The following is a 16,390-nucleotide window of genomic DNA, read 5'->3' on the forward strand; positions in this document are numbered from 1 at the left end:
TGCAGTCCCTGCGCAGCTGGTAGATAGGCATTCTTTCATTTATTTGCAATAAATGTTAGGTTAGAAGCATTCATTTCTCCAGATCTGCTATCAGATCTGTTGTTGTAGATATTTTGTAGATATTTTCTCTATTTATACCACCCTCTGGATAGTGTAAAGGGTTGGTTGGTTGTATTGTTTTCATTATCTAGATTTGCGCTGTAAGCCTGAGAGTTTCTATAATCAAAGATGCTGGAATGCTTGTTTCTGAACTGCTGGTTGTGGATTTGATGGCTTGAAGAGTATGCTACAGATTTCGGGTGTTTCTACATGACTCAATAAGTCCTTCTCGCCTCTGTTTTTCAGTTTATATGTGTCTGTATCATCTATATATCACAATCTAAGCTACAGAAAGAAAGAATAGCTCAGAATTCCTTCTATGTGCTCTGTGCTCAATTTCTGTGGTTTTTACATGTTTTCCTCTGAATTAGTGATGGATATGAATACTTTATTGATCATGTTCAAGCTATTTCTCTCATTTCTGAATGTTGTTTAGGAATCCTTCATTGCTCCTACATAGTCTTCATTCACTTTCCCTCTTTGGCCGGATGAGAGATCCTTAATTTCCTCTCAACCCCTAACCTCCATTTCATCCTGGTTCCAGCATTTAACATTGTGCCATGTGTAGCTATCCTGCTCTGTATTCCCCTCTTTCTACCAAAGAAAACACACTCTTCAGTTCACATTCATTGACTCAATGCCCAATGGTCTGAACTTCTCATCCTTTGCATGCCAACTCTGTCTGAAGCATCAACCATCCCACCAAACTCAAACAAACCCATGTGCATCATATCTAGTCTAAAATCATCCCTTAAACAAAACTAAATCCTAAAGAGAGAGCCCTCTCTGACTGCTGGTATGCTAGGACCTGCAGTCCAAAGACTGGTTTGTGGTTACCTCGGCCGTATTCCCTTGGGAGTCAAAGGGAACAACCTAAGTGATAACATAATGGTGACTCCACTGGGGACCTGAATCATTGGTTTATTACTATAAACCCCCAATTTTGACCAATTTGCCTTGTTTTCTGGAGAAAGTGTTCCTTTTCTTCAGAGCTTCTCATGTTTAGCTCTGATCTGTGACGGTGGATAGAGATCAGGCACTTCAAGGTTAATTCATCCACCTGGCGACTCCACATCATCCTCATAATAAAGACTCCACTGGAGAAATGAACCCAAAAGAGATATATGAGCAGATCAGGCTTTTGACCTGGATTACTATCCAAGAGGTCATGTTTTTTCTCCATAAAGTTTTGTTGTGTATATTGTATTTTAAAGACGATTCTATATCAGATTTTTATTATTTTCCTTTGGAAAATGTTGTTTAAAAGCCTCCTTGCACATTAGAGCAGCAGTCTTCAAATGCTATTGAAGATCATCATACAACCAAGGAGGAACCAAAAATAGAGCCCAGTCTTATAGTTCCTGTATATACTCCTGTGTCTCGTAAAGTTCCTGATAGATATAAGCCTCTCATTTTGCCTCCTGTGCTGAATCCTTTGCCTGCAAATCATCCTGAGTATCTCCCTAGATTTGATGGAGAAAATGGTATTACTGCCCAGAAACATATCCAGGCTTTTGAAGATTATCTTAATATATTTGAAGTAGAAGATGAAGATGTCAGTCTTAGACTATTTGCCCTTTCCTTGCAAGGCAAAGTTAGGACTTGGTTTAAAGCATTGCCTAAGGCCAGCATCTCTAATCTTCAGCAGTGTTCCAAGCTCTTCCTTCATAGATGGATGATTAAAATCAATTTCCTCTCGCTCATCGAAGAATATAATCAGTTAGAAAGGCGTCCAAATGAATCTGTTCAGCAATTTTCTGATCGATTCAATCAAGTTCATCTTTCTATGACTTTGAATATAAGACCTCCCCCTGATTTAGCTCTATTGCACTATCCTAGAGCTTTTGATCCAAAGATTTAGTTTCTTTTGAGAGAAAGAAACCCGTCCACTTTAAAATAGATGCAGGACGTAGCCGTGGACGTGGAGGAAAATCTGAAGATGAGGGAAAAACAGTGCAAGGCAGAGCAAGAAGAAAGACTTCATAGTGTGTTACAAAAGTCAAAAGAAATGATGCAGTTGATCACAATGAAAGTAGAAATTTTAGAGCGCCAGGACACATCTGTTGTGCATGAGGAAAGTAGTGACATTCACGAACAAAACTACCACAAATCATATGACATATTCATAGAGTCATATGTGAAGGAGGAGTCTCCTGATATACTGTGTGAATATAATAGCTTCTCTTCTTTCAACTGTCTGCCCAAATATGATCTGTATGATGATGATTATGAGCCTAACGACCAAATCAGCCTTGCAGAGGAATCAGATAATATTTTGGCAGGAAGTGAAGTTCAGGCTCAGCAGCTTGAATGTAATGATCAGCTTGCCCAGTTCAACTATGAAGTAAAGGAGGAAAGCGCAGAAAATTTTGATATCAGCGAAGGAACTTTACCTTTCTGTTTTGAATCTTTTCAATTTATTAAGGAGAACTATCATGCAATTAATAAGCATTTGTCAGCAAGTCTTGTTATTGACTGCCTGGAGGATGATCAAAATATTGTTCCAGATGCATCGCCTCTAGTTTTGCAGCCCCGAAGAGCCATCGAATATCAGATTGAGGAAGACTCGGCAGCAGCACCTGAGCAAATAAATCGATTCCCTTCCCTGCCGCTTTGTTTTCAGCCATCTCAGGTATTTGAAGAAGAAGAGGAGCAGCCTGCGCAGATCAGTCAGGTTCCAAATGAGCCTGTATGTAATAAAGTGCAGCCACCTTTGCAAGTTTTGAATGACCCATCTACTGGCAGGCAGAATAATGAAAGAGATCAGCGCTCTTCTCCATTAGCAGGCTGCAAGGCTCAGTATCAAGTTGTTAATGATTTCTCTATTTCAAAGCATGATAGCTGTCCCAAACTTTTGTACAGTTCTTTATTTCGGCCCAGCAATTGTATATATATGTTGCAGGACAGTTTTGTACAGTGTTTAAACATAGCGAAGGAGGTCAGTAGCTTCCTGATCTTCTCAAAGATTAACAAAGCCATATCAAATTGCAAGATCTCAGTTTTTCTCACCAGCAAGCACAAGCAGCAAAGCCCACTCATGTTTTTATTGCTTAAGTGGCTGCATTGGCTATTTCACTTCACCTAACAGCAAAGTAAGTGCTGGTTAGGGTAGGTAGGTAGGTAGGATCAATAAGGCAGCCAGCCAAGGGAATTTTGCAGAGCACAGCAAAAATTGAATACAAGGCAGTCTGACCTGTTGTTCTTGGCTTTTCACAAGGAAAAGCCATCCCCAAGTGGAGCCACTGTTAGCCTCCTGCTGCAGCAGGTTAATCATCTTTCATGATCGACATTTTTACATGCCAAATATGTCGTACTATGCATGCTGCAATGCTCCATATTTGCTATAGATGGCCAAAGAAGTGTCCATGAGAGTGTGCTAGTCTCACTGCCACTGTTGTGTTCCAATTTTGATAAGCAATCCATTTTTTGGTTTGAGGTAGTTTTTTAGTTGGAGGACTTCAAGCGAGGCATGTCTAACTCCTCCCTTCTTCCTTTTTCCCCAAGTCACTCATTAACTTCCCCTAAAGAGGTCAAGATCTGCTTGATACCTCTAAGTTTCATCATTCTCCATATCATTTGCCTTGGTGAAGATCTGCTTCACTCAAGGAATGTTCACACTTCTTCTATCAGTCATTTTCCCCCATTTGATAGCCTAAGACATCATACTTAGCGCTTTTTCTCATCATTGTCATATTAACTATTAACTTTACTATGTAGCTCCCTATCTATTTCCCCTTCCCCTACTAAAGCTATGTATATTACTCCCCTATATACTTATCCCCTCCCCCTGGTTGAAAGATAACCATATACATCCTCGGGAATTGCTAAGTTTATCAGAAACTCAGCAAGAACCCACACTGCCCTCCTCTAAACATCTTCCAGATGCATTTCAGACTCCTTCTGATGTATAAAGCCCTTCATCACTCTATAAAACCCCTCTAGTGCTTTTTGATTCCTTCACAAAGCATAAATTCCCTTCATATGTATAAAAAACCATCTTTTGGCCTTGTTTCTACCTTTTCCAAGGCACAAACCCTTTTAAATGCCATTAAACCCCTCTCAAAACACATAAAAATCCTCCCAGGTGCCTTTGGAATCCTTCCAAGGCATGAAAAATCCCTTTTTGGGCTTTCGGACCCCTTCCGATGCCTTGAAATCCCTTCAAAACATCAAAAATTATGCCTCTGATCATAAAAGCCCGCATCACTTACCTTGGGCCTTGCTCCGATTGCAAAAGAGTTCTATTTGGACCCCCTCCGATGCGATATCGCAGTCGGGAGGGGAGTCGTGTGTTAACACAATGCATATATGGGAGTCCGATTAATAAAGGCCGATTGCGATTTCGCCGATTGGTGTATCGCATGGTTGCAAACAATGTATATAAGCCCGACAAATGGTCCGTCGATCGCCGATTGCGATATCGCATCGGCAGTCATATGTATATAACGTCCCGCCCCTATCTTGCTCCGACAGCGAAACGCCGACCAAATCTCAGCCATCCATTTGGGCCCCAGATCAATGGCTAATGTTTTATCGCTTCATTCCTATATATGGCTCCGACTGGGCGGAGCCGAAAAGATATAAGGCGCGGCTTATAAAGTTTTCGGGTCCGTAAGGGCCCCTAGTGCAGCGAAAAGAAGGCTCCCGACGGGCCGGAGCCGAAATGGTATATAAATGCAGTGTTAAGGGTTTTCGAGTCCACGGACCCGCTTCAATTGTAAATCCGCCGATATGCGGGTCCCAATGGCTCGGACCCGAAAAGAGATAAAGGGAGCCTATAATGCATTTTAGGTCCGCGGGGTTCATCGCTCATCGGAGGCATTATGGTTTGGGATCCGCCGATCGCCGATTTAGCGCCAGTCGTTGGATCTGCCTTCTCGCGATCCAACGGCCATGATTTAATAGAATGCACAGTGTTGTGGCAGTGCCAATTTTCAATGAAAATTCATGTTTTTTAAGCATTCGCGCATTATAAGGAAAGGGGCATTTGTTAAAGTTTTGTTTATACAGCGCTCTCGCCCGCCACAACTGCAAAGGAACGATGCTTTCCTTGGCTATTTTGAAATCGCTTCATGCCCATAATACATCCAAATGCATGGTTTTGCCTCAGCAATCTATTAGCATGCATTTCTCCTCCGTTTCGCAGCATTTTTTGAAGATTTAAGCATCATTTTTGATCGGCCAAGCGCCGATAGCATCCCAAAGGCCACGGAAGCATTTGCAGCAGTTATTCTTGCATTAAATTGGCAGATAAAGGGGCAATTAGACAGTTAAAGAGTATCAGAGAGAGAAAGTGTCATGATTCAGTGTCAAAGTGTATCAAAGGAAGCGGCAAAGAGTATCAAATCAAAATATCAGCAGCCCGAAGCAGCAGAACATTAAAGAGGCCCCCATCAAAGTCAATAAAGCAGCTCAGAGCCATCAAAGCCCACCAGATCACAGTTATGAGCATTAAAGCCACTCTACAGCAGCATAACCGCCTAGAGGGGCAATTCAAGTGTTTAAAGCCCAGATTTTGCAGAGACAGTGTACAAAGACACATATGAGCAGCGCAGCAAGTCCCAAGGCACAGTTATTGCAGAAGTGCCAGCGCATTGCTCAAAAGACCAATAATTTATTCATTCTTATGGCTGCAGTCCCTGCGTAGCTGGTAGATAGGCATTCTTTCATTTATTTGCAATAAATTTAAGTTAGAAGCATTCATTTCTCCAGATCTGCTATCAGATCTACTGTTGTAGATATTTTGTAGATATTTTCTCTATTTATACCACCCTCTGGATAGTGTAAAGGGTTGGTTGGTTGTATTTTTTTCATTATCTAGATTTGCACTGTAAGCCTGAGAGTTTCTATAATCAAAGATGCTGGAATTCTTGTTTCTGAACTGCTGGTTGTGGATTTGATGGCTTGAAGAGTATGCTACAGATTTCGGGTGTTTCTACATGACTCAATAAGTCCTTCTCGCCTCTGTTTTTCAGTTTATATGTGTCTGTATCATCTATATATCACAATCTAAGCTACAGAAAGAAAGAATAGCTCAGAATTCCTTCTATGTGCTCTGTACTCAATTTCTTTGGTTTTTACATGTTTTCCTCTGAATTAGTGATGGATATGAATACTTTATTGATCATGTTCAAGCTATTTCTCTCATTTCTGAATGTTGTTTAGGAATCCTTCATTGCTCCTACATAGTCTTCATTCACTTTCCCTCTTTGGCCGGATGAGAGATCCTTAATTGCCTCTCAACCCCTAACCTCCATTTCATCCTGGTTCTAGCATTTAACATTGTGCCATGTGTAGCTATCCTGCTCTATATTCCCCTCTTTCTACCAAAGAAAACACACTCTTTAGTTCACATTCATTGACTCCATGCCCAATGGTCTGAACTTCTCATCCTTTGCATGCCAACTCTGTCTGAAGCATCAACCATCCCACCAAACTCAAATAAACCCATGTGCATCATATCTAGCCTAAAATCATCCCTTAAACAAAGCTAAATCCTAAAGAGAGAGCCCTCTCTGACTGCTGGTAGGCTAGGACCTGCAGTCCAAAGACTGGTTTGTGGTTACCTCGGCCGTATTCCCTTGGGAGTCAAAGGGAACAACCGGAGTGATAACACCCTCACGGAAATTCACTCGAATTCGCCCAACGCAGGCCAAAGAGGGACCAAGTGCATTGTATAGCACTGTGACAGTGTATGGTTGGCATTGCAGCGCACCCTAATGAAGGCCTACCTGCGCTGATCTTCTTAAAGGCAGTTTCTGGATGTTTTCAGTGATGGAACTTCTTGGGAAGTGAGGCATTCTAATGTTTAACTTCTTTATGGCATGTAACAACTGCATTAGGGACTGATGGGCCCTAATAGTATCGATCTGTAAGTTGGGTTTGATGTGCCCAAATGGATCTATGACAGTTTCCCCCTAAAGCATGAAGTCGTAAATATATATGTCGAATGAAATGCTTTATCACGAGGAGAGGAGGTTTCGAAACGGAAGGTGACCTGCATCAGATACAATACATATATCATGATAATTTAATTTTTCTCATGAACTAGCTGAGAGAAGGCATACCCATGCTCATCTTATGAACTTTCATTATATGTACAGATATAGTCATCTACAGATATAGACCCATGAATGGTTAACCATGAATGTAAGGCCATTGTACATTTGATTTAGTACTCCTGAAAATATCGCAGCCTGGATGGATGAAACTAGATCCGGGGTCTTCAATCTCGTTCAATCTTTCGCTCAAGTACAAGTCTAACGATGTGAATAGATGTTCTGAAGTTGAACATGGGAAGACATCGTCTGATTACCAGCCAATGATATAATTCGTTAAAAGATGCGAGAGAAATCACCGATAATGATAATGACCCTCAAGGTACTACAGTACATTTCACATGGTGTGAATAAATGATTTGATGTTGAACACCATACAAAGTCTTTTGGTCGAAGGCCAATGATGTCAACCTATCGCCAGAAGTGAGAAACCTACCATTGATGTATGCAAGCTTCAAGGTACTGAAGGGGTGTTTCTAAGTCAACTTCTTGGATGATATGCTAATGTCGAAAAGAAGCAACTCGTCGCAGGAGGGTCTTGATGTATCCCACATCTATGACACGAAACGAGGTAAATGATTTTGAAGATGAAAAATCGACTGACGACACAAGGTTCAGGAATGGCAGTCATGAAAATGAAGGTTTACGGTATTGCAAAGGATGAAGTTTGAACTAAATGACTTCTCTTGAACATGTCGGCGACACTAAGATGAATTGGTAGCATTGACCCACAATAAAGTAATGGATGGTATGACAGACCAACAGTGTGATAACCATTAAGCTGAATGACCCAACCCACATAGTCACGGTGGTGAGGTGAAAGTGTCATGTTCAAGAGTGACTTGCTACCGTAAAGTGTTTCAGTTGTTTCCATTTTCCCTAGTCATTGCTGACCAGTACCTCCTTATCTTTATCAAGCTTAAGGAGGATAACATATGCTTGTTGTATAATTTTACCCTTCGAGCGAATCCATCACTATTTGATGTTTTAACGAGTCTAGCGTAGGTGAAACTCGGCCTTGTCTTGATGGACAAGTTTGCCATTATTTTATGTTTTTAACGAGTTTAACGACCAAGACAACTCAGTCCTTTTCATGTTTAGAGAGTTTGAAAAGGGACGAAAAGGAAAATCCACAAGTTCTTTTTCGTAAAGTAATCTCTCAAGTCTGAAAAAGTGTAAAATAATACAAGAGAGATATCGTTTCCAATCCTTTAACGAGCTGGAATAGACAACCGCTCGCCAATATTTTCATATTTAGAGACTCTGAAAAGAGTTTAAAGAGGACTCCATTTTGAGGAAAGAGTGGTGTTTAGGGTAGCAACTGGTTCTGGTAACGTTGGAACTTCTCAAAACATGTTGATTTATGTGAATAGGTTGGCTAATAAGACCACTCATTGCAACTGTTCCTCAAAAAGGGTAAAACAACCAAGTGAAAGCGTATGATCGGTCAAAGGGATGGTGGCAATGGGATGAAAACAACCAAGGCTCATCTGACGAAAGAGGCTGATAGAATGGCAATCACGAGGGTTAAAAATGGAAGTGAGTTCATCTTTACACAAGCTTGAACCATAGGGAACTATGCTTGGATTCAGTTTCGTTTTTACACAAGCTTGAAACAAAGAACTATGCTTGAGATTAGTTTACATGCCCCCAGCATGATGTAAAGGAGAGTCTCCTGTAACAAGATGGAAGTCACTGCGGTGAAGCAGGACGGTTATCCAACACTTTTTTGGCTTTTTCCAGATAGGGATAAAGGTGAATGGAGTGATTCCCTTCACATAACCTACAGGGAAACTTAACTTTACCATTAGGTGCATGCCCCCTAAGCTTCATTACATTCATCTAAGAAGACTACTCATGGCTATCAGGTGGATGGAATGAAGGTTATTTTACGAGATAAGTGAAAGACTCGACTAGGATTTTACGAGATCTAATCAAAGACTCAACTTGGAACTTGCTCCAGGGGACTTTGTTTCTTTGTTTAATGAGCTTGACACAAGACAAGGAACTCTGCTCAGATTCCTTGTTTCATTTTTTAACAAGGTTGACACAAGACCAGGAACTATCCTCATGGACCTATTTCATTTTTTAACGAGGTTGACACAGTAGAAGAACTATCCTCATACCCCTTTGTTTCATTTTTTAACGAGGTTGACACAAGACCAGGAACTGCCCTCATGGGAGCTGTTTCCTTTTTTAATGAGGCTGACACAGTAAAAGAACTATCCTCATGAACCTATTTCATTTTTTAACGAGGTTGATACAGTAAAAGAACTATCCTCATATTCCTTGATCACAACTCATAAGAGGTCATGAAACAGAGATCTGGTTCCATTGCCCCCAGTACATGATGTACAACATCACTGAATTGATCGTCAGTTGATGTAGGTATGGAACAGGTTGCCACATAATTAACCCCTGGCGGGGATGATACCATTGGTACAAATGGACCATTTAGGGAATATGGTTGACTGGGAGCCATATTTAGACCGGGAAATGAAAGCTGGTCAACGGTGACAATTCTGCCTTCATGCGGGAAACAAATCACTCGAAAGAGTGTTGAAACAATAGCTCCCATGTCATAAACATAGTTGCACCCAAGAAGTAAATTGTAATCTAAAGGGCCTGGGACTACCATCACATTAAGATAAACGATTTTTCCTCACAAAGTAATAGGTAACTGAGGGAGGATCCTTAGTGGTTGACTGGTTCCTCTGTTAAAACCCAACATATTCTGGGTAAATGGCACAAGCGGCGATGAACCAAGCGCTTGCCAAGCAGTTGAGGAAAGGATACTCACAGATGAAGCTTCATCTATAATAGTGTCTGATACAATCATATTACAAACTTGTACTATGATCTGGAAAGGCACATAAGAAGAAAGGTGGAATCATGCCAGTCAATTCCAATCAAAGGAAGTGACTAGACTACTTAGAGGGGGTACCATAGCAACGGGAGAATTAACCCCTTGAGTTATGAGAACCGAAGGATTTTCCTCTTGGCTTGATGGAACAAGAGGACTGCCCCCAAGCTCATTAGAATCTGAAGAAACAAAAAGAACTTGAGTGATATCATATTCACTCTCTTCGGAAAAGGTACAGTTTACTGAAGGTGAAATCGGGTCAACTGTTACCTCAACCTGTTGATTTGGGTCGGGTATAGACTCATAGGATTCACTTCCAAAGGGCGTGGTTTTGACCGACAGTCGATTTTGGTCAGTCAATTCATCAACTAGTGAAGGATTTAGGGAGAGTTTCCTGTAACCAGATGGAAGTCGCTATGGTGAAGCAGGACGGATATCCAACACTCTTTTAGCTTCATCCAAATAGGGACAAAGGTGAATGGGGTGATTCCCTTCACATAACCTACATGGAAACTTAACTTTGCCCTTCTTTCCATGAACTTTATTACCACTAGTTGATGGTGTGTCACCAACATGATCTCTAGAAGTTGATGACACAAGGTGATGTGAACGGGAAGACCATTCTTCTAAGATCTGAGGAATATCAGGACAATTTCGGAGAAGATGGTCACCTGCACAAAGTTTGCATGGATATCGAACTTTATGAGGCTTGATGGACGGTTTCTCATCTGATGTTGCATTCAAAGCAATGGTTGCTTGGTTGCCCCTTTGCAGAATTTGCTTCTTCTTCTTCTTCTTCTTCTGCCCTTTCTTCTTCTTCTTAGCCACTTGGTTACTAGTACCAATACTTTCACTAGGTGAAGAGGAAGAAGGGGAGGAAGAAACAAATGAGGAAGAAGGCAAAGGGTCAACTTTAGGATCAACTGGAGGTTGATTTTGTCCAGTTGGAGGTGTACTCAATTTCGGAGAAATCACGAAATTTTGAACCAAGGAGGTCGAAAACAACCATACTGACAAGCCAATGGTAAATCCTGAAAGGGACAAGGTAGCCATATAAGGAGCACCAATATTTCCAAAAGGAAGAAAAGGACTAGGATTCCCATCAAAAGGAATTCCTTGATCGGTGGACTCTGGATTTGTCGCCATATGTTTCAACCTAAGATCAACTAAGGAGTGTGCGAGGAGGATGTTATCCACGGTCAATGAATTTTATTTTAATCAAAGTAACATAACAAAACAAAAGAGGGATAATCTAGGCAAAAATTTTACCAAGCAATTGTGAACTGCAGAATACCTCCTGGCGAACCAAGAAGTACGGGCAGCCAATCTCCCCAAATGTTGTGTTTGGTGTATCAGAGTATACAAGGCGGCCGACTCGGTTACCTAACGATGGATAGCAACCTAGTGTTGACCTCCCATGTATACCTGAAAGTACGTGGAGGCCCAATCCATACAAGCGTTATCTAATGCAAAACCGCACAGTGATAGCATTCCCATATACTTTACGTACTGTAACACCACCCTATATACCCGAAGATACATGGACGAGCTATGATATACTCATGTACGTGGAATGAGGTATCACACTGGGTATGTATTACATACAAGTTAGCGACAGTTGCTTTGTTTTACGACGCCGGAACACGTCTCTAGCCTAGACCTCTAAATGTTTTTAGTTAGGTGGCAATGCTCCATTAGGTAAATTCAGATAAATTTTAAGTTGATCTTCTTTAGAATTTTCCTTTCAAGGTTCACCACGTGATGTATGTTTGCAATTCCTAAAATGCAACTAATATGATAATAATTCTTTCCATTCAATTTCACAATGAAAATCCTAGCTACTAGGGATAGAGCAAACAAGTACTTTTTTATCAATCAACAAAGAGCACAAACTAGATGTAATTCCCTAAACCATTCCTTTCAAGAATTCACAAACTTTAATATGCACAATGCATGTTTTTCTTTTCAAATCCCTTAATGTTATGATGAACAAAAAGGAAATATGTGTAATTGATCAAAAATATCTTTTCATAAAAATCACAATTTTGGGACAATTTCTTTTCAGGGAAAGGAAGAATTTACGACACTTTCGATTTCAAAGAAATGAGGAATTACGACAATTTCAACGAAAAGACAAACCATATGCACATATAAATCAATTGATCTTTTATGAATGAATACTTTACGACAATTCAGTTTTCGAAGGAAAAGATGACTCTACGACACTTTCTTTCAGCAAATATCAATCGACCAAAAACTAACTTTGACTATAGACTGATAATGACAAAGAAAACATTAAAGAAACATTAATCAATCCTCCTTGATCCAATGTCTCAATGCTCGGGACAATGTCTCATTTTAATTCCACCTTCATAATAAAAAAAATCATGATAAGTCGACAAGATCTAAACAGTATAATGAAATTTTCATAAAGAATTAAATTTAGAAAAAATGTTAAGATTTTGTATCTAGGGAGTCGAATTCATAGATTTTGGTCTCCATTTTCTCAATATGCTTATAATTTTTTCATTCACCATACAGTTTGGTTATCATCTATGCCACAATTTGGGTGCCAGGATGTTAAATTGGCAATAGGGCCAAACTTCATGTGGGTCATCTTATTCATGGCTGATAATATTTTTATTAGATTCCTCTCGTCAAGAGGTGTAGGATTGATATAAACATCATCCGATTCCGATAAGTATTCATGGAGATATGAATTTATTTTGATTATGGAATTATTATCAAGCCGACCTACAACTCATGTAGGCTTAGAAGCCCAATAGTGGCATCTATTCAAACACCAACGTTGTGTATAAATATAGGAGGACTTTTCCTCATTTGGACTCACTCATCTCATCACATCTCTCTCTCTCTATTGTGCAGAAAAGAGTCTCTTCTCTACTGCACAGAAAAGGGTCTCTCCCTCACACATGTGAAGCCGGAAGCTGCCGAAACTGAAGCTGCAACTGCAAAAGTAAAGTTTGACTTACGTGGACTAGAAGATCTCCTCATCTGAACTGCGTTGTAGGTTCATCTGAACCTCCTCTGGAATCTGCAACTTTTGGTGGTGGAATCAAGCCGATCCGACGGTCGGTTTGTGAGATATCGTTTGCCCTAGTTTGATGATGAAACCACTAATGTTGTTGCTATTGATCTAGGGTTTGCTACTGCTGATATAAATCAGATTTATTGTACTATTTCTCTTTGCTAAATTATTGAAGATAAAAGAAGATTTGATCAAAGGGTTTCCCCACACATTGTGGAGTTTGTCCCTGGCTAGCCGCCACATCTTGTGTCTCTTGTCTTGGCTTGTTTTATGTCAATCATTTAATGTTCTATCTGCACTTTACTTTATGTACATGTGATTGCTAATCTGTGGAATATAATAAGAAAAAGAAGTAAACTGTTATAAGCATATAACATACCATAACTTAACATGGTATCAAAGTTGAGGTGAAGACAAAGCCCGAGCAAGAGCAAGAGCAATCACCGAAGAGAAGATTGGCAAGGCTATCCTAAAAGAACGATGGGGTCCTCAACACTCTTTCCTGCCGAAGACAAGCTCCGTGAGAAATCTGACTATCACGGATGGAAGATGTCTATCGATCTAACCCTTGAGGATCATGGAGTGTTGGATCATGTGAGAGGTAATATTATTGAGCCTCCATCAAATGCACCTCCTGCTGCCAGGAACAAATGGAAGAACGGAGAAGTTAAAGCGAAGAAGATCATCCGAGACTCCATCAACAAGCACTTGGTGACCTGCATCTCTGAACTGGACACCTCCAAGGAAATCTATGATAGACTGGTGAGTTTATTTAAAGTTAACGATGCAAATCAAGTTTTGTTTCTTAAAAATAAGCTTAGGGAAATCAAGAAGGGTAAAGATGAGAGTATGCAAGCATACTTCTTAAGAATCACCGAGATCAAGAAAGATCTCCTATCTATTGGGGAGACTATTACTGATAGAGAAATGGCACTCATGACTCTTGGAGGATTACCATACGAATGGTACGTGTTCAGGACTACTCTTCTGAAAAATAATGTAATTCCTAGTTTCGAGGAATTAATTGCTAGATGCATTCAAGAAGAAGCAAGGGTAGAAGAGCAAGAAATGCCCATGCATAAAGATCCTCCTGCTACTTTTTCTTCTCATGCTAAGAAAAGAAATAATTCCGGGACTAAATCAAAAGGAAAGGTTGGACCTAAGGGTGGAAGAAAAGGACGATGTTACATCTGCGATAAAGCAGGTCACTATGCAAGGGAATGCCCTGATAGAAAGGACTCTCACCATGACAATTATCAAAATCACTCTAATGAAAATCAAAGGAATGACAAATTCAATAGCAAAGGTAAGAGGAGAGTTGGGAATCAAGGAAGAGGACAAGCATTCAAGAACGCTAGAAATTCCAGGATGTATTAAATGCACCTGATCTTCGAAAGAACCTGGTGTCCATCTCGGCAATGGAAGACAAAGGCTACAAGGTAACCTTCAACGATGGCAAGGTACGCGTATCGAAAAATAATGTTAAAGATGCCTTTACTCTTGGGTTTTGTGTTGATTCATTATATTAGGTTGATGGAAGTCTGCTAGGTGTCATGTCTTATGACACATCTCTTTAGTCCGAACTTTGGCATCGGAGGTTTCCCCACCTTCATTATAAAGCTCTACTCGATGTAAAACAAATGGTGACAGGGATGCCCGAATTCCAAGTAGAGAAAGAAGGTGTATGTCCGAGATGTGCCGGAGGAAAGCTCAAAATGAGACCATTCCCCTCAAACCAAAGCAAGACCTCTGATATATTAAAGTTGGTTCACTCAGGCATATCTAAGGCTAGCATTAATAGGGAGACTACTACACCACATACTCCTGAGCAGAATGGTGTGGCGGAAAGGAAGAACTGTACGATTGTGGAAGTGTTCTCTATGGATAGATGATGTAACAATGCCTGATTTGGAGGAACCCATGGATCCTATTTATCCACCTAAGCCTTCCTCCTCTAGGAAGAGGTCTTCATGGCTTAGGGGGATACTTGATGACGCTGAAGGACACGCTGCACCCCGAGGAACCTTCCGTCAAAGTAAGAAACCTAACAGTTATCAGGGATACTTGACCATCATGAGCACGATCATACTAAATGAGCCTCCATCATTCTCAGATGTCGTCAAGCATCAAGTATGGAAGGATGCTATGACCAAAGAATATGAGTCTACTATGGAGAATGATGTCTGGAAAGTAGTTCCCAAACCCCAGGACAAGACAATTATCACTTTTAAATGGCTTTACAAGATAAAGCATGTAGCAGATGGAAGTACGGAAAAGTATAAGGCTCGTTTTGTTGCTCGTGGTTTCTCCCAGAAGTAAGGTATAGACTATGATGAGATATTTTCACTTGTTGGCAAATATACGACCATCCGCTCGATCATAGCCCTTGCCGCTTCACAAGGATGGAACCTACATCAGATGGATGCCAACACCGCGTTCTTACACGGCTCGATCAAATAAGAGGTCTACGTGGAGAAACCCGAAGGATTTGAGATTTATGATCGAAAATCTCATGTATGTAGGTTGAAGAAGGCTCTCTATGGGCTGAAGCAAGCACCCCGAGCATGGTATGAGAGGATCGACAGCTACTTGATGAAGCTGGGATTCACTAGGAGTGAAGCTGATCCTAACCTTTACTTTAAGGTTGAAGATGATAAACCTCTCATACTGGTGTTGTATGTGGATGACCTCTTTATAACAGGTGCAGACCCTCTCATTCTCAAATGTAAGAGGGAGTTGGCTTCTGAATTTGAAATGAAGGACCTAGGACTGATGCACTATTTCCTAGGACTTGAAGTGTGGCAGAAGCCAAGGGAAACTTTCCTATCTCAAGGAAAATATGTGGTGAAGAAATTGGAAAGATTCGGTATGGTGAACTGCAAGCCTATAACTACCCCGATGGAACTTGACTTCAAGAAGTTAAGTGGTAGTGTTGCTGGATCTGTTGTACGAAATGCTACCGAGTATCGACAACTCGTCAGAGCATTAATGTTCTTAGTGAACTCCCATCCAGATATATGCTTCGCAGTCAACACGTTGAGTCAACATATGGTTGAACCCCACCACATACATTGGATTGGTGCCAAGAATCTGTTGAGATATCTTCGTGGCACTATCACTTATGGGTTAAAATACACTGCCTCGATTGATGTGTTCTCCATGGCGATTGTAGTAGGATTGATGTGTTCTCCTGTGAGGCCTGGATTGATGTGTTCTCCATGGCGATTGTAGTAGGATTGATGTGTTCTCCTGTGAGGCCTGGATTGATGTGTTCTCCATGGCGATTGTAGCAGGATTGATGTGTTCTCCTATGAGGCCTAG

This window comes from Pinus tabuliformis, chromosome 1_2 (genome assembly GCF_031772625.1).
Source record: "Pinus tabuliformis cultivar Carrire ecotype Pingquan chromosome 1_2, CPIR1, whole genome shotgun sequence".
Lineage (NCBI taxonomy): Eukaryota > Viridiplantae > Streptophyta > Pinopsida > Pinales > Pinaceae > Pinus > Pinus tabuliformis.